Here is a 25213-nt window from a genome sequence, read left to right as displayed (position 1 = left end):
TTTGACACCACACAGGACAACACTCATAAGCCTCTGAAAAGTGGCAGGGGCATTCCTCAACCCAAAAGGCATCACCGTGTACTGCAAGAAATGATCCGGTGTGACAAAAGCAGAGATCTCAGACGCACGGGATGTTAAGGGAACCTGCCAGTACCCTTTTAGGAGATCCAGCTTGGTGACATACTTCGCTGAACCTACTCTAGCCACACAATCATCCATACGTGGAAGAGGAAAAGAGTCAGGCTTCGTCACAGCATTCACTTTACGGAAATCCGTACAAAACCGGGGAGTTCGGTCAGATTTGGGGACCAACAAACACGGAGAACTCCAAGGACTGGAACTGGGAACAGCTAACCCATTTTCAAGAAGGTACTGAACCTCCCTCTGCATGGCAGCACGCTTCGCGGGGTTAACTCGGTACGCGTGTTGCTTAATAGGCTTGTGATCGTCCACATCCACATCATGCTGCAGCACCGTCGTCTGGGTGGGCTTATCGTTAAAGAGAGCAGCATGAGAACGAATTAACTCACAGACATCACTTTTCATGGGCTCAGACAAATAAGACAAATTTTCATCAAGATTGCACAGAATCTTCGAATTGTCCAAGCGCGCACACGGAACAGTTACAGAGGGCTCTCTCAGCTCATCCTCCTCTGGACTGGACGAGAGAGAAACCACAGGCGCGACCGGAGACGCGCTCTGCACAGCGCTCTCTGGCAGCACGTCAGCTCTCGGTCGTTCAACATATCTTTTTAACATGTTGACATGACACACACGAGACTTTTTTCGTCTATCTGGAGTTTTGACGACGTAATCAGTGTCGCTAAGTTTGCGCTCCACCTCATAAGGACCACTGAATTTGGCCTCGAGGCTGGAACCAACAACAGGTAACAAAATTAACACACGATCACCAGTGGCGAAAGAACGGCTGGTAGCCTTCTTGTCAAAATGCGCCTTCATCTTAGACTGTGCAGCGCAGAGAGATGTACGAGCCAACTCACAAGCTTTGTGTAACCTCTCCCTAAACGTGCTGACATAATCCAGGACGTTATGCGCGGGACTGCGCTCGTCTGCCAGCCAGCTCTCCTGGAGCAAACGCAGGGGACCGCGGACAGTGTGTCCAAACACTAATTCAGCTGGACTGAAACCAAGAGACTCCTGAGTAGTTTCACGAATAGCAAACAGTAAAAGTGGCAAACCCTCATCCCACTCCCTGTTTGATTCCACACAAAATTTACGAAGCATGGCCTTCAAAGTTTGATGAAAGCGCTCCAACGCGCCCTGGCTTTCAGGATGGAACGCGCTGGACACCTGATGCTTCACGGACAACATAGACATCACCTGAGCAAAAATCTTCGACATGAAGTTCGAACCCTGATCGGTTTGGATGCGTCTGGGCAAACCGAAAATAGAAAAGAACTTGATTAAAGCCTTCACCACAGCTTTCGCTTTTATTGTGCGCAAAGGAACAGCCTCGGGAAAACGAGTGGCAGCGCACATCATGGTGAGGACATACTGGTTACCAGACTTCGTTTTTGGTAAAGGACCAACACAATCTAAAATCACATGCTCAAATGGTTCGCCGATAACTGGAATAGGATGTAAAGGGGCAGGCGGAATAACCTGGTTAGGTTTCCCTGCTACCTGGCAAACATGGCAAGAGCGGCAATATTTTACCACATCAGACTTCAGACCTGGCCAGAAGAAGTACTTTAGAACTCTGTTGTACGTCTTTTTAACACCCAAATGGCCAGACAAGTTGTGATCATGGGCCAGACTCAACACTTGGACACGAAAATCCTTTGGCACAACAATTTGTGTTACTGTGTCACACTCCATACCAGACAATGGAATCCATCTACGCATTAACACATCATCCACAAAAAGGTATGTACCACACTGTGAACTGTCTTCGTTCCTAGATGCAGCAGAAAAACAAGCATCTAGAGTTGAATCATTCCTCTGAGCCTGGATGAGTTGTTTTTTATCCAGCGCCAAACACAAATCCGTTACATCAGGCAACACACGAACAGTTACAGGCGTACATTTCTCATCATAAGAGGGCTTGTCAGAGTCAACAGGCGCATTCAAAAACGAATCGGAAAGATCCGGCAAATCACCAAGCTTGCGAGCCTGGGCACGCGTAACGACACACGCAGGAAAAACAGGCTGTAATTCGAGCGCGATTGCGGGGGTTGAAAAGCCTTCATCCGCGGAAGGACTCTCCGTTACCTCGGGAAAGGTGGGAAACACTTTAGCACCAGCCAAATCATTGCCGAGAATTAAGTCGACACCAGCAACGGGAAGCTGATCCCTCACACCCACACGCACAGGACCAGACACGAGAGAGGACGAAAGATGAACAGTGTGAAGCGGAATGCGCAACACGTTCATCTCAATTCCCCACGCCAACAAATCAGTACCACAGTACGAGTCATCAGAAAATGACACAACTCCACGACGAGCAATAGAATGTTTTGCGCCGGAATCTCTCAAAATAGTGATCGGAACTCTGTCCGCCTCATTGCCACTCAGAGAGAAAAAACCCTGAGAAATGAAAGGCTTGAACTCATCATCAACCTTAGTACATTCATCCCTCATTTCAGGTTGTAGAGATTTGCACTGAATCAAGCCTACAGTAGAGGGCTTTTTAACCTTAGCTTGGTCTTTTTGCTTCAAGACAGGACAAGCAGCAATGAGGTGGCCAGATTCATGGCAATAAAAACACTCACGCTTTTCAGCTGCGACTGAATCTTTACGCCGGGAGAAATTTGGCGACCTATTCTTCCTTTCGGCAGACATAGGTGACTCGCGGGACGCGGAAGACAAAAACACATTTTTGTGAGTTAAAGCAAACTCATCCGCCAAGACAGCGGCATCCGAAAGAGACGCAACTTTTTGTTCATTAATATAAACAACGATGCGCTCGGGCAAACACTTTTTAAATTCCTCCAAAAGGACGAGCTCGCGCAATTGTGCAAAATCACTCACCTTAGAGGCTTGACACCATTTATCAAAAAGAACCCCTTTCTCGCGTGCAAACTCCACGTAAGTCTGATTGGCACTTTTCTGACAATTTCGAAATTTCTGTCGATAAGCCTCCGGCACAAGCTCATATGCACGGAGCACAGTGGTTTTCACAGTGTCATAATTAAGACTCTGGTCAATAGTAAGGCTGGCACAAACCTCCTGAGCTTTACCAACTAATTTACACTGCAGCAACAAAGACCACACCTCCCTGGGCCAATTCAAAGTGGCTGCAATGCGTTCGAACGCACTGAAATATGAATCCACCTCCGACTCCCGGAAAGGCGGCACCAGTGCAATATGCCTACTCACATCAAAAGTGTCACGGGAATGGTGCGAATCCTGCAGAGTGGATGCTTGGGTGGACACACTAGGCTGGCGCTCCAGCTCTAAAGTTCTTAGCCTTAAATGCATAGCCTGTACCTCTAACTCCCGGTTACGTAGCTCCGTTTCCCGTATCTTGAGAGTCAGCTGAAGCTCCTCCGTTGACGCACCGTGCGTAACGGGAGGATTCGTGGGAGGTGTGACAGACGGCGCCTTACGTGGCATCTCCACGTCAGCCTTAACAGCAGCTCCTTCCAGAGGAGAAAACTCAGGAAGCAAACTACTTTCCCGTAGTTTATCAATAATTAACTGACGGATTTCAGCTTTCCTTGCATTTAGCGGTACATGTACCTCATACCAATCCGCCACAAGAATCAAATCCACCTTTCGGCATTTTTCGAGCTCCTGTAAAGAGGGACTTTCAGCAAAGCCCTTTACATCGAACACCATTGTGCCAGTTCTTTATTTAACAAAAGTGCCAGCCAGAAATACACAGAGAGACAAAACAAACGACAAATACTCACCGGAAAAATCACGTTAAATCGGACGAGCCCCCAATTTATGTTACGACCCAGTCTAGGGGTGCTGGGAAATAACATAAAGTGACCTCTCCTGTCTCACCACCAGAGCGTCTCAACACAGAAACGAAGAAACAGAATCAAGTTTGCAGTCTTAACCCAATGTTTTATTCTTTCAAAAGGTTTTTTTTTTCCTTTAGGTTACCTCAGGGAGGAACAGCAAACGAACAAAGAAACAAACAAAAATCACTCTGGTAAATCAAAAACTTACTTAACACTAGAGTTTAAAAAAAAAACATACAAACCCTGGGACTGACTCCCTGAACATAAAACAGGAGAAAAATTCCCCCCTTCCCACGCTGTTCTCCCCTACTACCGGGACTGCAAGTGTATCATTCAAAACCGGACAAAGTCAGATTTATACTGACAGCACACACACATACAGATTGGCAACGTCCTAACGCAGCTCAGACGAATGGCGGTGGTGAGGCAGAAGGGCCAGCGTCCGAACTACCGGAACCCCCTTTGAAAACCCCGTCATTCTAGTCCGGCCAATCGCTGCCCGCCATGTGACGTCCTCCTCCAACCAGAAGCCGGTGCGTCCCCACACCCCTCAGCCAATCATAGGTCACACCTGCAGGAGAGCGGCAAGTAGAACTAGAGAGAGACAGAGGACAGAGAGAGAAACAAACAAAACAGCGCTTCCCCATCCGCGCTACAAACATATGACTGACAGTCATAACAATAGGTAAATTACTTGACAGAGTTAAAAGCAGGCTTGATCTTAGACAGTACGTTAACACTAACAAACAGTGTTTTCGCACTTTTCTACTACCTGTTCTGAGTATTTGGGTGGATTTTTTTATGTTTGCAGCACAGGTTTCCCATTTTCTTTTGTTTTATTGATTGTTAATATATTAATTATTGTACATTATTGGATCTTTTTGTTTTATTTATTGTGTCGTAGTTACATTGAAGTGTCTTTATATTTAGGACATTATACACAAAAGCTCTTTGCAACAACAGTAAAACATGTCAGCTTTTTTCCTGCCTGTCTGGCTCTCTTCAGACAGTCCATACTTGTGAGTGGATTTGTGTATGTCTGGGTGTGTGTGTGTGTGTGTGTGTGTGTGTGTGTGTGTGTGTGTTTGTGTGTGTGTGTGTGTGTGTGTGTGTGTGTGTGTGAATGACTGAGAGAGCAGCACTATCAGTGAACTCAGATGTGTCACTTGCTATGTCTGAGAAGGCTTGAAACACAGAGTGCCTGAGGACATCGCAACCAAGTCCCTTGTGCCACCAGCCCCCCTGCTCGGCACAATTACCCACTCATGTCTAATTGGCATTTGAGGCTTCTCTGCTTGATCGACCATGGCCACATCAGCATGAAGTGGCAGGGCAGCGTTTGCCAAGCTGTGACTTAACTGGTATCACGCTTTGTTACTCTTCTAGCTGCTTACATAATTTGCTGATGTAAATTTACTCTGCCTAATTAACATCGTCAGGCTCTCATTTAATGTGAACAGACATGAGATGCATCCGGTCCCTGGTGTTGCTGTCCGCTGTGCTGACTTCTGAGCGGCAGTGAGTATTTCCAGGCCTGTCTGTTGGCTGTGGTGCAGGAGTTTGTGGGACTTGGTTGAATAAATCCAGTACATACACAACTCAACCTTGGCACGTGGAGTTGAGAAGACGGGCCGGGCATGAAACTAACTTTCCATGAGTGTCCTGAATTAAGAAATTAAGTTCATCTTAGTTGTTGGTTGATTGGTACTCTGCACTCAACTTGAGAACCGTTTAGATAATAGTACAAAGACACAAATCTGACTGACAGGTCTCGCTGTGTAGATGAGCTATGAGACATTTGAAGAGACTGCGCCCCACACAAATAATCAAACTCTCAATTAGAGTCCCCTTTTTTACTTTGTGGACCCTGCATGACTTAATGGCCTACAGAACTGTCTTTGGCTGTAGGCCCAGTCATCTTTATTCAACCAGATCTCCTGTGTAAACAAATGAGAAGTGTGTGGAATATTGGATTGCTCTGAGAGTTTTGTCTCCATCTGTTTGTGTTTCTCCACATTCAAATACAAATTTAGCTTTGTGAGGTTGGATTTTGAACATTTTGTGACATTATTTTAAACTGTTAGCGGTTAACTGTACAGTGCTTCTGTGGTGAATGTCTAATAATTGGGTTGTGTATTCAGTGGTTAAAGTTTAAACAAAGGCTGCAGCAGGGTAGAGTTGTCCTGCTATCTACAGAACTATCCGCTCATTCAGCCAGTCAGGATATTAGATCAGACTGCTGGTTTGTGATGGTGGCGGGGTCAGTGAGCATCTCATTCGCACACTCACCCCACACCCCCTCCCCCGTTCCCTCCCATCGCTGCTCACCCATTTGCTTCTGTGCCGCACTGCAGGGTAATCAGGACAGTGACACTTTATGAGAGAGGGGACGACAAAAGGATTTACGCACAAAGCCTGGCAGAGGAGTACATATCTCATTTGCCTCCAGAGTTCCAACCAGTGTGCATAAACACAAAAGTTAAAAGCTTTTAAGTTTGGGTTCAGAGAGTTCAACCTAATTGTTTACATCAGAGGGATTAGATGCTGGATAATTGCAATGTTGTGTTTCCAAATTTGACATGCTTTCTGTGGGTTTATGTTTTTATTTCACATAAGTGTTTAAAGTGACCAGTATCCTCTTACACTGACCTTTTTGACTAACTCGTGCTAACTTAAAAATACCTGCTCTGTAACTTCAGTTAACCTCAAATAGAGGGTAAACAAGTTAAAGTAAAGTGTGTCACGGGAGCACAAATCTATGCTGAATTTCCTTCTAAACATGCCGATTCTACTGCCCTATGTGCAGCCTGCTTATCGCTTAGTGGAAAAGGTTAGGAGGATGTACAGCGACATTGGTGGCAATCTGGAAGAGTGAGTCTGAAATTAGAGGTGAAAGTATTAAAATATTGATAGCACCTCTCTGTGTCCATTGCTGGCCCATTTATTATTCATTCTACCTTGAAGGTAGCATGCAAGATGACCCCCTTTCATTCAGGCCTGCCTGCTCACTCCTGCTCCCCTAAGTTGTGATTTCATGTGGCTTCACTGACATTTTCCTGAGCTAAGCTGATGTGAAGACAAGGTTCAAGAGTGTTATACATTTCTTTGTATTTATGTCCGTCTCTGAATAGTCTTCTATCCTACAGTTGTGTCTTGTGTTTCATTTAACCTCAAATAACAGATGTACTCCATCTCTTTCGATACCTGAGCAAGAACAAAAATAGCAATTAAATTCATTTGATAAGATTAAAGCATTTTATTAATATTCCAGGCCCATTTGGTGCACTTCCTAGAGCAAGTATTTTGCATTTGTTGTCCAGCAGATGATGACCTCGATGTAAATCTAAATTTAATAACTGGATGAGGATTTTATTCAATTAATAAAATGAATGTTTGATTTGTGTTTTCAAAGATTATAATGAATTTAGCATATCAAAAAAGTTTTCTTATTTTTCAGCAATGTTATTTATCTATCTGTAATTTAAATTGGCTGTGCGGGGCCTCTTTTGAAATTTTAATCCATAGAGGTAGATCAAGGATACATGTTGACTTATCCATACTCATAGAATTATTTTAGATTTTCAAGGAACTCTCCCAAATGATTCATATTTCATAGGGGGGCATATTTGCCGGGCTCCTTTGAAGATCTGCAAGGAGCTTCGGCTCTGACTTTGGTCAGTAATAAATAGGAATTCCCCTAAGGGTGAGGCTCATAGGTGCTGTTTATGTTGACCAATGGAACGGCAGCCTGAAAACCGAAGGAGCGCTGTCGGGATTGGAGCAGGTGGGCTCTGGGCTTCAAAGACCGAAAGATAATCTGCCGAAAAAATCTAAAGCCAGGCTCTGAGATGTGCTGAACATCTCGGAGCTTCTGCTCACAAAGACACGCGGCTCATCATGTGGTTCCAGCCAGCCCAGGAATGCTTTGATGCTGCTGATCCCCTAACTTTTGTTAGTTTATTTGACTGAGTTTTTATGTATAATATGTATTCCAAATGCCAGCTCCTCTCAAAGAACTTAAAGGAAATCCCAGAGAAATAACTTTGGAGTTGAAGGCTTGTGCTAAAGCATCAGTTGATTCAAAGGCTCAATGGCAAAGTCTTCCATAACAGAGAGGGAAGAGTGCCTGGTCAATCGCAGGATGAATTGTGGAAAAAATACTTCCTCATAAGCACAGGAGATTGATTTATATATAAGGCTTATATCTTTCTAATTTTCCGAGCAGAATGATAATGTAGAAATATTGATCGGCTTATGCTTTTAGCCTTTAAAATCTCTTAATGTTATGCAGGGACTAAATTTCTACTTTCCTCAAGTTTTACTTTTCAGCAACCTGAGAGTACTTGGGTATCGGATGAATTAAAGCAATTTTACACGGATTTAAAATAAGGTGAGTTGTCAAATAACCTAGGATATTCAGGTGTGATCACTTTAGGTTAAATACAGTGCAGATAGGAAAAATGAGCAAAAGATCTAATTTTCCTCAAACCTAAGCTCAAAGCATGTGTAAGTGTGTCTTAGGAGAGGACTATTTCATTCGCTGTACCTCAGATGACTTTAGATTTAAATCGAAAAGACTGATACCTTGTCATAAAATGTGTTTGCAGTATAGAGGTTAAAGGCAGCAGAGGATCTTTTGTGAACTGAGAAATACAGAGGCAGAGGCTTACAGGGTCATCCTGCAGTCTGACTCTGCTCCTCTCATTTCAAAGTTAAGATGAATGTTTGCTGCAGTTCTCTTGTTTCAAAGTTCTGAAGTCCACTCAAACTTGCATTTAAACAAGTTAGACATTCAAAGCAGGCCACAAACAATGGATTTCCATTCATGCTGTTTTCCGGTGATTCTCAATTCTTTGGAGTGCCAGCGAGAATAAAAGTGAAACGCTTATTTTTTTTCCTTCTCACTTGAATTTGAAGTTGATCCGTCTGTGACCCATTGCCTTTGATAAAATTCAGAGTTAATTTTTATAATGCACGCTGGACTTCAGGCTCACAGTAACTCCCTGGTGGGACTATACAAACCATAAAAGAAATGGTTTTCAAGTGGTTATGTTGAAGTAATTTCACATCTGCCTACATGATTATAAGAGAAAAATAGGCTGGATCAGAAAATAGGGAAAATTGGTTGTTGTTATTCCCCAAATTTCTAACTATATTTGAGAAGTGAGCCTGCTTTTTGTGAATCCACGGTGAATTGAAATTTGCTGTTTGTGTAACCCTCTTGTCCTGCACAGGCAGCACTACTTGACAACTCAAGTTTTTCAACCCTTCTTTTTCTGATACATGCAACATCCTTTTTTTTATTATGTGGACTCTTGAATGGTTCTCATATGAAAACAGAATGATGAGAAATAGATGAAAAGTAATGAAGGAAATGGCCTCTAAGGCTCCATCTTTGTTTATCAAAGAGGGATTTGTGTTGGGTGATTGTGTTCTTTTTGCCTGCAGAGGGGGATGTTGCCCTGGACATGGGCTCATGTCCTGTGTTACAGGCACATACGCACAATACTTGCTCTGACTTTTTCTCACATCTGCTTTATGTTTTTGTATGCAGATCCAAAGAATGGAATTATATCATGAAAACCTCTTCTCCATCTTGGTGCCAGCTTCTTTTGAGATTTTTTTTAAAATCAAAGTTTACACACTCAGCTGCAGACAACATGCCCTGAACCCCTCGGTTCACTGTCTTTGTTTACTTAACTCTATTGTTCTTGATTTTGTACGTACAGCGTCTACACATTGGAATTGTTGTTAGCTACCAGGGCAGATTTTAGCCTGAAGTAGAATTCATCACAAAATCAAACGGTGCTTGAAAATGTGATTAAAATGACAGATATCATCATGATGAAATAAAACAAAAACAAACGCCATGCAGGTAAAAAGCCACACAGCAGTGTGTTGTGTGAAACCAGATTATAAATATGAGAATTAGTTGAGGTTGAAGAATCGGCGACGGAGGTGGGAGATGAGGCAGTGGCGGTTTAGATGGCCCCCCTCCTGGTCGCTGGCCGTCAGAGGGAACGAAGTAGCCATTTTGTGGTGAGTGCGGTGGTGCGGTAGAGATGAGATGGTTAACACCCTTCTGCAGTACAGCCACCCTTCCCTCTCTCTCTCTAATTTTCTCTCTCCCCTCTTTCTTTCCCTGGCTCGTCCGCTCAGTCGACTATGAAGACACTTCATCTTCTCTGACAGTATGACCACTGCTGCATGTTCTGATGCGTTCAGCATACCTTCATTGCATCATAAATAAATCAGAGAAATGACTTTTTCTTTCTCTTTCTCTCACATGTTCCTTTATCTCCCCCTCTCCTGTCCCCGTTATCTCCCGGAGTCTGGAAACGGGAAATGGTGTGTCCGTGGATTTCCTGTGTGCTCCCCCTACTCCCACTGTTCTTACTGCATGTGCATGATCATCACCCTCCAATCCCCCTTTTACACTATCTCAAAGAGGAGAAATTATTTTTGCTCCATAATGATATTCACTCTATGCTATGACATTATCAGCTTTAATTTTAATTTAAATGTCATGGATGTGAAGGATTTTCTTAATTAATGTGCACAGGGGATGCAAAATACAAACTTGTATAATAGAAACAAAGTATTGTCATTTTTTTCCTTCTCTAAAGGGGGGGTTGGGGGCTCGCATTGTGACATAGGGTCTGTTCAAATAAACTTGACGTGCTTTGTTAGTCATTCCAGCGCAACAAAACAAAAACACACCACCACACAAGCACACACATGCATTTGTAGGGTTGGAGATTACATGAGCAGGCGGAGTAAGGATGGGTGGATGGAGTGGATGGAGGAGAAGGGGGATGTAGGGAAAGATTGTCAAGAACCACTACTAGCACCCCCCCCAATACTGACTCCCAGTTACCCAGTCCCTCCACCCCTTCCTGTAATCTCCACTCCTCCACGGGTAGTCTCAAACCTTGTGTTCGTCCACCACCAACCAATTACCTGGCAACCCTGCCCTTATCCCCAGCACAGGCGTGATGCTGCTGCATGATGGGGTTTTTGTATATTGAATTCCATCTCCTGGTGAGATAAAGGGTGTAGGAACAGGGCTCTGCCGCTGTGCTAGATAAGTGTTTCTCACAAACCGTTCCTCGCCGCTTCTTCTGACACTGATTGTGGAGAAAAGAGACATTGGGGATGGTGGGGGGGTGCGTGGGGATGGAGGGTTGTTGCTGTGAGATGGGACCCAATTTCAGTATGATTTTCCTCTTGTTTTTAATTTGTTACAAAGCAGCTCCCTGAGAGGAGTTGGATCCTGCGCCTAAATGCTTTCCTGTTTCATGTTTGAAAAGTCTAGGCTTCACTATTGAGATCAATATTCAAATAGCGTGAGAATATTTTCTCTGGCGTCTCTCCTCCTCATTGCAGACTTACCAAACACCAGATATTACTCAGTGGATCGATAGTTTATCTTCATTTAGGAAGGCTGTTCAATCTGCAGAGGTGACAGTTATGGGTTGAGCGGCTCTGTGGAGTATCAGCTTTTATTCGGCTTCATCCCTTCCCTCTCAGTCCTATTTGTAAGCTGTCCTGAGAAGTGTCCCCTGGTATGTATGGCCTGAGCCAGGGCCCATCTATCTGTCTTTGTCTGGCCCACTGCGGGGAACCACACACTCATTGGTTGTCCTGGGGAACAATGTAAGTGATGGACCACCGTTCATACATCAAACCTGCTAGGCGTTTGACAGTGCGGGACAGAAACATTGAAAATAATGACCACAGCAATATGTATCAGAGGTTAAAAATAGAGTGCTGCAGAGAGGTGCTGGCTGAGAGTTGAGGCTGAGAGCTCCTCTCTGTGGCCCTCCCACTGTTTTAGAGGTTAATGGAAGCTGCCTTGAGCGCAGAAGAAAAGATGTTTCCAGTTAGCCAGAATGAGTGATATTCAACTGCTCGGACACTAATATGCTCCAATTGAATTTCTCCCTTTGTCAGAGGAGAGTCTGTCCTGCTGCGGACCCTCCCTCACAGCTGTGCCCTTGTCTCTCTCTGATCCACCAGTGCTGAGCGAAGCCCCTAAAGGTCAAGTGTGAGGGGTCAAGTTTAACCTGAAACCAGACGGAGCGAGTAGGACAGGGGGAGGGGAGGGGCTGGGGTCACTTCTGTGTGGTGTTCTGCTTGCTACCAGTCTGGATATTTGTTTTTGTTTTCTGCCTCATGTGTCTGTAGTTTTGTGGTTGTACGGTGATTTACACAGGAAACTCCATTAGAGTTTGAATGTGCTGAATGGGGATTTGAATAAGATGGTTAAAAATGTGCACAGGAGCATGTTTGTTTACCACATTAACCTGAATGTCAGCAGTGTTGTATATGTATACAACACACATTTCCAGGTGACACAACTGTCTGGCAGTATTCTCAAATTTGGTTTTCAGTGGATTTACCAGGTGCAGATTTCCCATTCCATTTTATTTTATCATATTGCAGTTGAAAGCAAATAGAAGCAATGCTGGAAAGATTTTTTTTTTTTTATCTCCAGTGGTTAACAGAACATCCTCAGCTGCATAAAAACTATATGGAGTTTAAGCTTAGTATAGCTTGTTTGCAGACATAAGTGGTCTTAAGGTGGATACATGATACCAGGCCTGAGCGGAGCATGTGAACACAGCTATCAGATCACTTTCACATGTGAGGTTCAGTACTTGATGTACAGCATGCTCGCATTGTTTCAGTTTGCTAAATTTCTAGTGGCTCTTGAATCTGTTCATGTACATAAACATCTGTGTGTCTCCCTCCCCACTTCTCTTTCTCTCTCTCTCTCTCTCTCTCTCTCACACACACACACACACACACTCACAGCGTGAGTCAACCCACACCTGGAACAGATAAAGGCTCTTTCATGTTTGCAGGGCTATCCTGAGGTCAGTGAGTGCTGGTGTTGAGAGCGAGTTTTTACTAAGAGTGAGTGGAGCTGGAGAAGAAATGAAAAGAAACCATATATATCCAGGTGTTGCAGAGTAAAGGAAGTTTTATTAGCCTACAATTCCTTCCTTGATTCCTTCCTCCACCACTATAGAGATTCCCCCTTTGGCATTAAACCGTGTCCATCTATCGCACAGTTGTCTTGTGCACGAAGATGGATGACAGTCTGCTGGGTGCCTTATGAATTATCAACGGAACAGCACATAAATAAAAGTCTGTGTTTTTGTCAGGCTGCCATTTTAATCTTGTTTCAGGCATTATAGAAGAATATGTACTTTCTGTCGAAACCTCCTCTGCATATCCACTTCCACTAATATTAACCTCCATCCTCAAGGCTGTTTGCAACTTTGATTTGATGCTGACCATCATAAATTATGTGCTTGAGCCTTGAACTCTCTTATGCACATCAGCATAAATGTAAAAAGAAGGCATTATGACCTTTTCTGGCACAATTATTCCCAACATGTACTTTGTGTATTTTTTGCTGAATTGACAGTTAAAAGTTTTGATATTTGCTTGAAATGTTTAATTGATGGAAAAAAAGCACAAGCCTATGGCATTGTTACTGACACCTTCTTGTTTAAATTTGGGCCAGGGATGATCCATATCCTCGTTCGCCAATCTTTGAAAGTAAATGTGTTTTTTTTCTGTTAGTGCTCCACTAAATGATGAAATTACACCATTAAAATAACTTTTGAATGTTTCAGTGGTAGTCTGCACAGTGGTATTTTTGCCCTCATTTGGCCGCGAAGATGCATGAAAAAAAGCCCGGTGGTGACATGAGCAGTGTTACATTGAAATGGTGATATTACCCTTTTGTTGTGCTGACTAAAAGTCTACACTGTAAAAATTGATTTTGCATATTTGTTATTCTAGCATATTATTCTGTCAATATGACAAAAGATCACTGACATTGTTGTGATAATAATAAGTTGGCATTGTCTCAACTACAAAATATATTTCAACTGGAAAATCTAAGTCCTAATAAGTCAGGAATGCATTTAAACTTGTCAATGAAGGAATTCAGGTGGGCGTGGGATTAAAAAGCTATTACCCAGAATTCTTTTGTGAGTTTTGATCTCAAAGTTACTATTACCATGAGTGAGATAGGAGTGCAGTGGATAAGAGAGCCTCAAACTGTTAGTGAAGCTGCAACCTTCAAGTTAATACCTAGAATACCTTTGTGAATTAAATTGTTTTTTTGTCACAATTATTTTTTAGGGAGGGTAGGCCATGGATATGAAACCCTACTACACAATGTACAGCTTTACAGGTGATTTCAGACTGTCTGAGCCTATTGGTGTGGTGTGTTGTCTACCCTCTATGTTAAGGAACAGGTTTCTGTGCCTCATGGCCCAAACCTGACATTTGAACCCCATGATTTGTCTGGGAAATAGATTTATAACATCAAATGTCAACCTGAAGAAGTTAGGGTAACTAACAAATAAAATTTATACAAACAAATATGAAAGGTTAAAATAACTGAAAACTTTAGTTGAGTTGAAATAGAGTAATTATTTCAAACAACTTCCTCAAGAAGTTGAGTTAACTAACAAGTTTAAATCAACCAAACTAAAACAAGGATTGAGACAAGAAATTGAATTTAATGAAGATAACTTCTGTTGGTGTAAGAACAACAAAATGTATTTTTTGATCTTGCATAAGATTTTGAGGCAGCCCTTTACTTCATATTTTACATTGAAATAACAAGTTACATTTAACAACATATACTTTTTTAAAAAAAGAAAATCCCACTTGATGCACCAAAAAATATGACCACACATGTGAGTTTGAAGGGCCAGAATAAAACTCTGAATGTCCAGTTTTCAGTTTTCTCACAGTAGTCTGTGGGAGAGTTGCCAGAGCAGTCAGTGACACCCATAGCCCTGTAAAGTTTCCGGAGCAGGTGTAATTCCCTGTAAAACGCCCTATAATTTACTGCCCTTTGGGAGCACACTGTCTCAGGGTGTGAAAATCAATAGGATGGTGTAGAGGGATCGGGCACATTGTCTATACTCAGCCACGCTATGGCAGCAGTTAGGGTAATTCTGTAATGGCAGGGGATGAGGTTCAACCTATCTAACGCTCTATCTGAAGCAGATAAATGTTTTACAACGCCATCGTTTAACCCTTCCTACCTGCTCCACCCTTCCCCCAACATCTCTGAAGGCTCCACTGAGGGACTGCCCCTGGAGATGGGGTCCAGACTGTGCTGTTGGTGGTAGTTTGTGTGTGTGTGTGTGTTTGTGTATGTGTGTGTGTGGTTCACTCCATCATCTCCCTGGGTGTGCATTCCGACTCTTAATGCTCTATAACCTTGTAAAGATAGCCTGAGGCGTTTTAGCATATAGCCGATCTTCAAAACCCCCCAGTTGTTTCAGAGGGAAGCCATGCGGAAAACATGCATTGAATCTTACAAGATGCTGCATGTATAATGTAGCATGCAGCACATCATACAGTCCACAGAATATTATTACCGTACTTCAGTGCAACTCTAAGCATCTCAGTGATAATTTTGAAATTCAGAACCAATATGATTGATAAGGATGATCATGGAGGACATGAGCCAATGAGGAAGATGTGGGCTGGAGGAGGATAACTCCCAGATTTAATCAGAGTATTATGCTATTGCCTCAATTTTGTTTCTAATAAAAGATGGAATGAAGGCTTTTGTGTGAATGAGTAAGTGTGATGCCGAGGAAATGGCTGGAGAGGGAGATCCCACGCAGACCCACAGCCCCGTCTGCATGACGTGTCTGGGCTTCAGCAGAGACATGCAAGTCATTGTTTCAGAAGAGAGCGCAGAGATCTCATTGTGCCTGCCTGGATTGGCACCAACAGCAATCACTTGTTTCTGATTTATTAGATAGGCAAGGAAATTAATTTTGTTCCAAAATGCATGGTCGGAAATTAGATGGTGAAATTGTGTGAAAGAATCAGTGATTGTTTTCCCCCCCTGCTATCCCTCCGGAGGTACTGATAACTGCTGATCTCTGTGACACCATTAATGAAAAACTTATTCAGATTCCAGGGGAAAAAAGTGTTTTCAGAGATGTAGTAATTAACTTGGCTATCTCTCCTGTCTTGAACGTGATATGAACCGACCATTAAGATTCCTCTAAAAAGCTGGTCACTGGCACCCAGGTCATGGCTGGCTACTGACCCCAGGAAGTTATGCCCTCCATTCTACTTCCTGTTCACATGTGTGGAGGTCCAGTGCTTTAAATCGAGGAAAATTAGCTCTCTAATTTATTACAACCAAAATATTTTAACAATACATGTATAAACTGAACCTTTCTTCTCTTTTTAGGGGTTGATGTTATCAAGCATCAGCAGCTCAACACTTTAAATGATCTGAGGGGCAAACAGAGCTTTTTCTTCTTCCTCTGTGTTTTATTTTAGTAGTAGTTCCAGATTATTTTCAGTTGTGGTCATAATTGTAACAGCTTCCATGCATGATGACATTCATTATCTGCTGGTGTGTATCATCAGCTAATGCAGTTCCAGTATGACACAATTGGCTGGAGAATACCTGTCACATATTTTCGTCCTGTCACCTCTTTTGGGCCTTGATTAAATACCATTGCTAAGGCTGTGCAAATTAAGTTCAGTAAAATGGAGTGATAGTGTAATGATAATATAGTTTCTTCATCTCTTTGGTAGTAAAAGCGGAAAACAAGCTGCCATCTTTCTACCTTTCCTGTCAGCAAGCTGAGAACGCCAGTATATCCACATTGTTACCTGTCTACTTTGGCACTTAGGAAGGCTCTGCTGCTCAATAAATGTGCATTAAAGGCTTGACAAGCTTGTTTATTTTGACTGTTTGTCCACAGAAACTGTGACAGACAGCCGTAAACATAAAACATTAGCAACCATGCAGCATCACACCACCCTAAATTCACACTAATACCTCTTTGGTATTTGATAATTCACTTGTATAACACCACACTCTTTGCCACTCTCCCCCAACATTTTCTCCTCCACCAGGGCTCTTCCACCATTTTCTCAAGAGTGAATGCAAATTGGTTAAAACACTGATCAGAACTTATTACAAAATGGAGCCTTGCTTAGAGAAAGAAATGGATGCATCACTATGAGAGCAGGGATGGGAAAGGGGCTGGGGGAGCCTGAATGTGGGCAGGGAGCGGTGGTGGGTGGGGCTTCATGGGGTGTGTGTGTGTGTGCGTAGTTGGAGAGTTTCTGTGGCAGGGATGGAAAAATTAGATTTATTTTTTTCATGGGGCGAAGAGAGGAAGAATGGAGGGGGACTCAGTAATGGCACCTCACCGTATTTTATATACATACAGATGGAAGAAAATGAAAATGTTTTCTGAATAGGGTTTTCCCCCCCATGCATTTTCTTTCTTTTCTTATGTGTGTATGTGTGTGTGTGTGTTTCTGTCTGCACCTTTCTGTCTGTCTGCATTTAACCCTCCCACATCCACCCCCCTCCTCCTGCTCCCCTTTTTTCACTGGCAGATCCCCAAGGTTATGGCATGTCTGGACATCTAATCAGGCCAAGTCTTCATGCTAAATATGTTGTGCCCCTCATCCCTGCAGCCCTATACTGTTTATCCTATAGCTGCCATTATGTATTCAAGCCTTTGTCCAGTCTCAGCTGCACACCCTGCTGTGATGAATGAACACGACCTTGGAAAATAGAAAGGTTGAAGAACAATGATTCCACTTTTTATGAATTTCTTTTCTCACATGTAGCCTGTGTTTAGCAGGTACAGAGGTAATACATAACTCACTCTCGCCTGGGTCTAACAAAGGTTTGCATTTTAGTGTCAGAAATTTACCCACGCAAAAAATCCAGGCACAGGCTACACATGTGAGCCATTATGGGTAATTTTGGCAGTTATTTCTCTTGTCCCTTTGACCTTAAAGGGATCATTTCTGCACCTTGTCGGCAATAATAAAAAAGGAACAGCACCCTTTGGCGTGTTGTTATGTCATTTTTGTGAACCATTTAAATTTTGATACTTTCGACATGTTTCTTTATGCCTGTGGCTTTCTTTTGGCAGCCTTTGGAAAAGAAAGTGAAAGAAGAGTTTTCAGTGTAAGTGAAGTTGAATCCTTCAGAAAGAAACTGATCACTCATTTATTAAGTTTGCAGCCTTTAGTATTTCAGAGGGTGAGGACAGTTGTTCACTGAAGGCAGTTTAAGCAGTGGAGAGATCCTTCCCTCTTAAGTCCTGTCCTTCACAGCAGACTGCAGTACCCGCATAGAGCCAGTAGATGGTGTGCCTCCTTCAGATTTCCCCCGTTTCCACTCACTGAACCTTGCTTGCTCACCCGTGACTTGTGAAAGCGCTCTGGGGTAGGCCTCCCCAACCTATCATCCCCCCACCCCCCACCCCTCACTCCACACCGCCTCTGAGCACCCCTTCCATCTCTGCCATCTCCCCCCTGTCACCCCCCTCCCTCTCCCTCCTTCGCCATCCAGGGGGCAGAGTCACCGAGGTGGCAGTTCTAACAAGCTGCCGGGGACCGCAGCGCTCAAATGAGCCAAATCAAAGAGAAAAAGGGGGAGTGGGATAGGTAGCGCCATGAACCCCCTGCAGAGAACAACCATTCAGATGAATATGAAATGAATTTGTATTGCTTGACATGATAAGCCCAAAGATAACCCCATGCACAGGCGACATCTGTACCCTGACATCCTTCAAACATTAAAAGATGCACAAGAAAACATCAGCGGAAAATTATGAAAGCAACAACTGACCAGCCGTGGAGAGTGCATGAATTGCAATGAACAGAATTCAGCTGTCTGTTTCTGTTGTAGACAAGGTGAAGTGTTGATCAAGCCCTGAGATGTGTGATCATGTCCTTCCTCAAAAAGGACGCAGGACATGAGGATGAGTTAGGCGCTACAACAGCACACTGCTACAGTTTGGAGATCCATTGACTGAGTGCACTCCTCTATCATTTTCTTCTCTTTCTCTTCCTTTCTCTATTGTTTTGATCTTTTCGTGTGGTGTTGTCATCAAGTAACTGCAAAAAAAATAACAAAAACACACCACATAGTGTCCTCCCTGATCATGCAGCTTTGGCCTGCCACTTCCTCAACTCAAACATGTGTGAGTAAGCATGCACATGCAACCATGCTAATACACACATGTGCGTATGTGCACTCACTCACACACTCCTGTGGTTGCTGCACACTTCATTTAACGCACACAGATGCAGGGCTTTATGGTTTTCCTTAAGCCAGAAAACAAGGAAGTGCACATTGATTGTAAAAAGCCTGTGTTATCATTTATGCTCACAAATGCTCCTGGCATGGAAGAGGAGCCATTGAAATTGCTCAGCCAAGAGAATGGAATAGGAAACGTTGTGTATAATAACGTGAATGGTAATGCTTCAGTTTTATGCCCCTATTTCATCTGTACGTGCGCAGTCTGAGCGCCCCTGAACCTAGATTTCACAACGATTTCACAATTTACAAAATGTAATGCATACAGAAATGACGATATGTAAAATGTTTTCTCCCCTTCCCTTTTTCTCCCTCTTGGTGTTTTTAAGCCCTGTGTGAGTTTAAAGAATTACACAGTGGATATGGCTTCACCTGCAGTACTCAGCCTTTTATGTTACGCTAGATGTTCTTTTGGTAGAGACCCATCTGAGTGAACCCTGCATGCTTATTTTAGAGTAATGGAACCTCTGTGTATATGCAGTTCCAAAACCCTGATACTGCAGTGATGTAAATGTCTCCTTGTGCAAAACCTCCTTGAAGTTTAATAGATGTGAAATAAATAGAGCTGTATCAGTCAATAAAAGGAAATGTGTATGGTTGGATATAAAGTGAAAGGTGAAACAGTTTCAGTCCAGCTGTCTTTAGATTTAAATTTGTTTCAAAATTATTTGGGTCTCACCTTGGCATTTTTACTTAAAACTGTGTACAAGCCAGAAATGAATGCAATGCCCCAGATTGATTTTCATAATTGAGTGAGACTTAAAGATCATAAAAACAAGCAGTACTAGTCCCCTTTCCTTGTTCCCAGACTGTCTGTTGTAGTGGTCTACTCTCAGACTCAAGGATCTGTGTGGCACCTTGTGTTATTGACCTTAGAAGATACTACTTGGCCTGTGTGTTTTAGTAAGTTGCTTCTGACTTCACCTGCGACCCGTCTCCAAACAGTGGGTCAGAGAGGCAGCAGTGGATCCTGCTGCTGTGTAGTTTAGTGTTTCGCACTGTCACTATATTACCTCAGGCCCGAGCTGTACATCTATCAGCCTGAAGATCAGAACAGGTCTGAGTTTGCGCTCCCGTCCTCTGAGACAAACAGATGTTTATTATGTTTTCAGCTCCCCGCTGTCAGATTTACCACTTTTGCACCATCCAGGATTTTTTTGATTGAGGGGCATCAGGCGTCGAGAAAGTTTTCAGTAAAGGAGCAACATGTGGCGTGGTTTTCATTAACAGTAAAGACGCGGTTTAGAATAGCAGAAAGAAACTACAACACATTGTCAGTGCGTTGATCTTGGTTGGTAACTCATTTCCTCGCTGCTTTTGTGAGCATTGTCTCCAGACTGAATGCTGGAGGTGTTTTTGCGTTTGGTTTTCCTGAGTGGACACAATAAAAGCAATTTCTCTATAAAGCCACTCAAACATGGAGTGAACAGACAAAAAGGGATTGGAGGAAAATCTGGGCCACAGCAGAATCCAGCCTGCCCCTCTTCTAACCTCCTCTCAAACAAACACAGCAGCCATTTCCTCCCTCTGTCCCTGGAGCCCCTCGCCCCCTCGCCCCCTCACCCCGCGTCCTGCGCTGAAGAGCCGATTCTGTCGACTGCTGCACAGGTGTCCTGACGTGTGCCATTTCTCTCTTATTTCACATTGTTGTAAATAAAGGCAACCTTATCTCAAGTTTTTTATTGCATTCCCCGTGCAGCTTTAAAAAGTGCTTCATTATTTTTTTTATGTGCATTTAATTTAGATGTGCATCAAGAAGATTTCTTTTTTTAAATGGCTATGTATGTACTTTATATTTTACAATTAAAAGAATTTTATTACTCTAAAAAAACAGGTGTAATTTTGTTCTTCCTCGGTTTTCTAAATGTCTTTTCCCTAGGTGAAAAATTGAGTCGCTGCTGCTGAATATTTTGTTGCTATGGAAAAGCTGTTTATGCAACAAACCAAAACAATATGAAATTAGGACATTTTAGTTTGCTGCTTTTGCGTTTTGTCATGCCTTACTATTTATTTAAGCTCAACGGAGGGGCTTCCCCTGGCTGTGTCGAATGGTGGATTTTATGTGCAGATGCATCTGGTAGGAATCAGTTGACCTCGCTGAGGGAGCTGAAAGTGAAAGAGGCTGTTATGCTTTAGCACTGGTCCAACTGCCAAAGTCACAGCACGAGCGGACTGAATCCCCGGCGTGTCCGCACAGCAAAGTCAAGCGTGATGGAATCATGCTTGACTTTGCTGTGCTCGACCAAAGTGTGAAAAACAGCTCAAACGTTGTCCCACGCAGGACAGAAATATCCAGAGATGATCTTTATTTTTAGACGTTTTAAGTAAATTCAGTCTGCTTTAATCAATTAATCATACATGTACATATTAACATTGGATTCTTATGTTTTAGTTTTTTTTACATATTCCTTTAGTTTTTTTTTTTAATAAATCATATGTTTTTTATTTAAATAAATAGTGTTCTTATTTATTTAAATTTTATTTCAGTAATCTTGAGGTGTCCTTTTTATTTTAAGGTTATCTCATTTTTCATCAAAAAACAAGGCATTTCATGACATTACAAATTTAAGTCTACATTTAAAAAATTAATTAAAATTAAATTAATCAAATTTCATGCAGTATTAAATTATTATTCAAATTGCAAATTCTTATTTGTCCGTGCTGCCAAAAAAAAAAAAGTTTGTATCTTTTTGTGCTTGTTTCGCCCCTGACATGGATGTGGGGTATTGAGGGTTTTGGGGGGGAAACACAAGGAGGGGGAGTGTGTTTATTTTTTATTCTCTCAGTGTCTCCTGAGATATCTGTATTCCTCATCTTCTGTCTCCTCTTTGAAAAGAATAAAAAAGAAAGACGGGGGTTCATTTTTTTTTTTTAGAATCCTCCTCTCCTCGCCTTACCATTTTCATCAGCTGCTCTGATAGCCATGAATCTTGTCACTCATGTTTTTCATCAACTCATGTCTGTGGAGCGTGTGGCGAGTCCTGGAGATTCCCGCTGAAGCGAATGCAATGGTCAGAAAGGGAGTCACACATCTGCACTGGAGAAAAACACAAACACACACACATTATATCAAGTCAGAGACGTGTACTAACAGAAAAAGGCAACAACACGAAATGAAACAGTAACATGTCCTCCCCTCCTCTGAATTACATGTGCATCTTTTAGCCATGAATTGACTGAACAGACAAAAACTGGAACAGTGTGTACACTTGACAAAAACACATTCTGGACTAAGGTTTTTTCCCTTTACACCATCAAAATGCTTGCTTGAGATGTGCATGTTTTTGGAAGGAGGAAAACGTTTTTTTTTTTTTTTTTTGCAATGAGAGGAAAAAACAAGAGAGCCGAATGTGTTGTGTAATGTTTCCTCCTGGTTCGACTCTCAGATGGCAGCAGCCAGTTACTATCATGGTGCTCCTCTCAGCGTCTGGGCTCTGCTGCTTGTCAGTTTAGCTGTGCTTGCTTCACATGTGAGCCATGTTTCTTTTAGTGCAATTTTTCTCTGCCTCCTGGATTCTTTCAACCTGAAGTTGACATTGTTTTCTCTGCTTATGCTCAAGCCTGTAATGATTGGCTTTGACAAAAAGGGGGTATCTCCCTCCATCATCAAAAAAGAGTGATGGCCTCTCAGACAGCTGTCATTTACTATTAGTCATGCCCCATTCTCCTCGACTAATTTTATGCCTTATTGCTTTTTTATATGTCTGCAGTTTTTTTTCTCCCTTCTACAGGTAATGTAAAGCAGAATGCTTCTTCCCCTAAACCCACAACTGTCTCTGTGAATGAAATTATCACTCAGTCGTTAATTATGATTTAATTGCCCTAATTACTTCATTATCTCCTACATGATTAAGATAATTAGCTTGGTGTTAAATACTGTGACTTTTTTCCTGTAAGACAGGAAGAATTCCCTGTGATTAGTTAATGAGATTAATTACACCCAGTGTACTAGGTATAATTGTGAAAGTTCCCACCTGCAATTTCCACTTTCACACCATTAATGAAAATTCACTGTAAATGAAGACACACGTGTCTTATCTGACAATTAATTACACAGGAAAGCTCGCACAGTGTAAGTGTGATACCTTTTATTATGTGTTCTTTAATCCTAATCAACTAAAAGAAGCACAGTGGACTTTTTTTCTTCCAGCTAATGATCTTGCAAAATAAAATTAGTAGATGTTTAAACAACTACTGCAGCATATCATTTGAAAAATAGAAGATTTTTTTTATGCATTATAGTTTTAAGTTGAAAAGTTTTATGTCGGAATCTGTTAAAGTGAAATCACTTCCTAAGGTTGAGACAAAGTTTGAAAAGTGACCTAATATCTGGCTCTTTGATGAGTTTGAAACAGAAATTAGGCCCATTTCACAGAAACTGCAGCTCAAATAAGGTCAGCATGCACTGAATGAAGCTGAATCAATCAGTGTGGTTAGTCTTTAGTGGAATTTCACAGATGAGAACATGGTAGTCTTAACTTTAATATGGGACGCGACTGGAAAATCTAGCAGTGTGCTTAAAAATCAAGAAGATGGCTGGCAGCCTCGTCTGTCTGTGTCTGTGTTCCTGCACCTCTCCCTTCTCCTCCACCCTCGTTCTTTTTTCTCTCTGTGAGGCTGGAGTCAGTTTTACTGTCACTACTTGTGAATTTGTATTCCACGAAGATGGATGCTTTCTCTTATATTCATGACATCCAGGGAAGCACAGTCACCTCCAAAACTGTTTAATATGGATGCAAGAAAGGTGGACATGTATACACACATTCAAACACCCAAACAGAACACGCATGCGCGATCAGGAATACACGCACATAAATGTACTTTTGCAGGCTCTCAAACGTGCACACATTTTTTTGCCCCAAAGACAATGCATGGCTGGTGTTTGCTCCTGCTGATGATGGAGAGTGGTAGTGACAGTGCTGCTCTCAGTAGGGTTGATGCATTACAACACAGCGCTGCCATGTTGCGTAAATTCTCTGTCTCTCCTCATTGAGAACATGGAGGCTTCTCATCTAGCGTGGTACCCTGGTGCACTTTAGCTTCTGTACTCCTCTTTTGTTTCATCTCTGGAGTTTCAAAACCACAGTCACTCTGTGCAGTCTACCCATCCATTTTGATGGTATGGTTGTGCTGTGTGTTGTTTGGAGTGTGTGAAATCCTCCTTTTGGACGAGCCATTTTTTTTTCTTGCAACATCGGTGTTTGCCATGGATCCGTGTGCAGCCACTGAAGAGCACATGTGCACTGCAGGTGTAGCCCACCTTCCTACTCCTTACAGGGGGATTGTAGATGGGTACACGGCCATGCCGAGTAATCTGCTGCAGTCACCCTGAAAAAGAGGGAGCTGGAGTAAATTGGTGGGCTCTGTGTGTGCAAGAGTTTGTGTGCGCATGTGCGGTAGTGTGTGTATTTATTTGCACTGACAGAGAATGAGGGTGGAGGGGTGTTGTCTGTGGGTCAAGGAGGCAGAGGGGACTCACAGTTGACGGTTTGTGAGCTGTAGCTACAGAAATACACAAAACTAATCAAACAACACTGCACACAGATGGGACTCTGAGGGGACCATTCTTCCCCTCCTTTCACTCAGCTTTACTTCCACTCTAAAATGAGAGAGGGATGTTTCCCATGAGTCCTTTGGGTGCATTGTAATGTTACATTTGGGCTGTTTTCCCTACTACATGACTTAGCTGCAGCTTAGCTTGTACAGTTGGGCCTCCTCACTGTAAAGGGTTTCTCTTGACTGTGTTCTTTGTACTGTCTAGACCCTCATGTACATTCTCCTGACTTTCTGGTATAACAGGACAGTTGGACAGGCCTGTTTGCATGTACAGGGATGCAGAAATATAGAACATGTACTCTTTCAGGAATATCTCCATGGAGAGGCTGCTTGAACAGTTGCAACAGTTTCTTCTCCGCATGCGTGTTTGCTTGAGCGCTATTGTAGAACTAAACTTAGGCTCCATGCCCTCGCTGCAGGTTGTGTGGAGTTTCTACATCTCGTTCTTTGGTGAGGGGGAGGAGAGGAATCACAGAGTCTGTAGAAATGGGGGTTCTGTTCTGAGGTTTCAGAAGAGAGGTTTTGTGTAATCCTATGCTAAATTCAGCATCAGATCTTTTGGGGAGCTGTGTAAAACCAGTATGTT

At 42.7% G+C, this 25213-nt stretch overlaps 1 protein-coding gene across 1 annotated transcript in view; it reads left to right on the top strand.

The window, feature by feature from the left end:
- Positions 1–25213, top strand: part of zfhx3b (zinc finger homeobox 3b) — a 333079-nt gene that overhangs the window by 25184 nt on the left and 282682 nt on the right. The gene's annotated exons all lie outside the window — the stretch shown is intronic.

Source organism: Halichoeres trimaculatus, unplaced genomic scaffold (assembly GCF_033239565.1).
Source record: "Halichoeres trimaculatus isolate MK-OKI-2021-1 unplaced genomic scaffold, fHalTri1.1 fHalTri1_scaffold_3, whole genome shotgun sequence".
NCBI classification, from domain to species: Eukaryota; Metazoa; Chordata; class Actinopteri; order Labriformes; family Labridae; genus Halichoeres; species Halichoeres trimaculatus.
The sequence above is the reverse complement of the archived record's forward strand: the minus strand, read 5'-3'. Positions and strand labels throughout refer to the sequence as shown.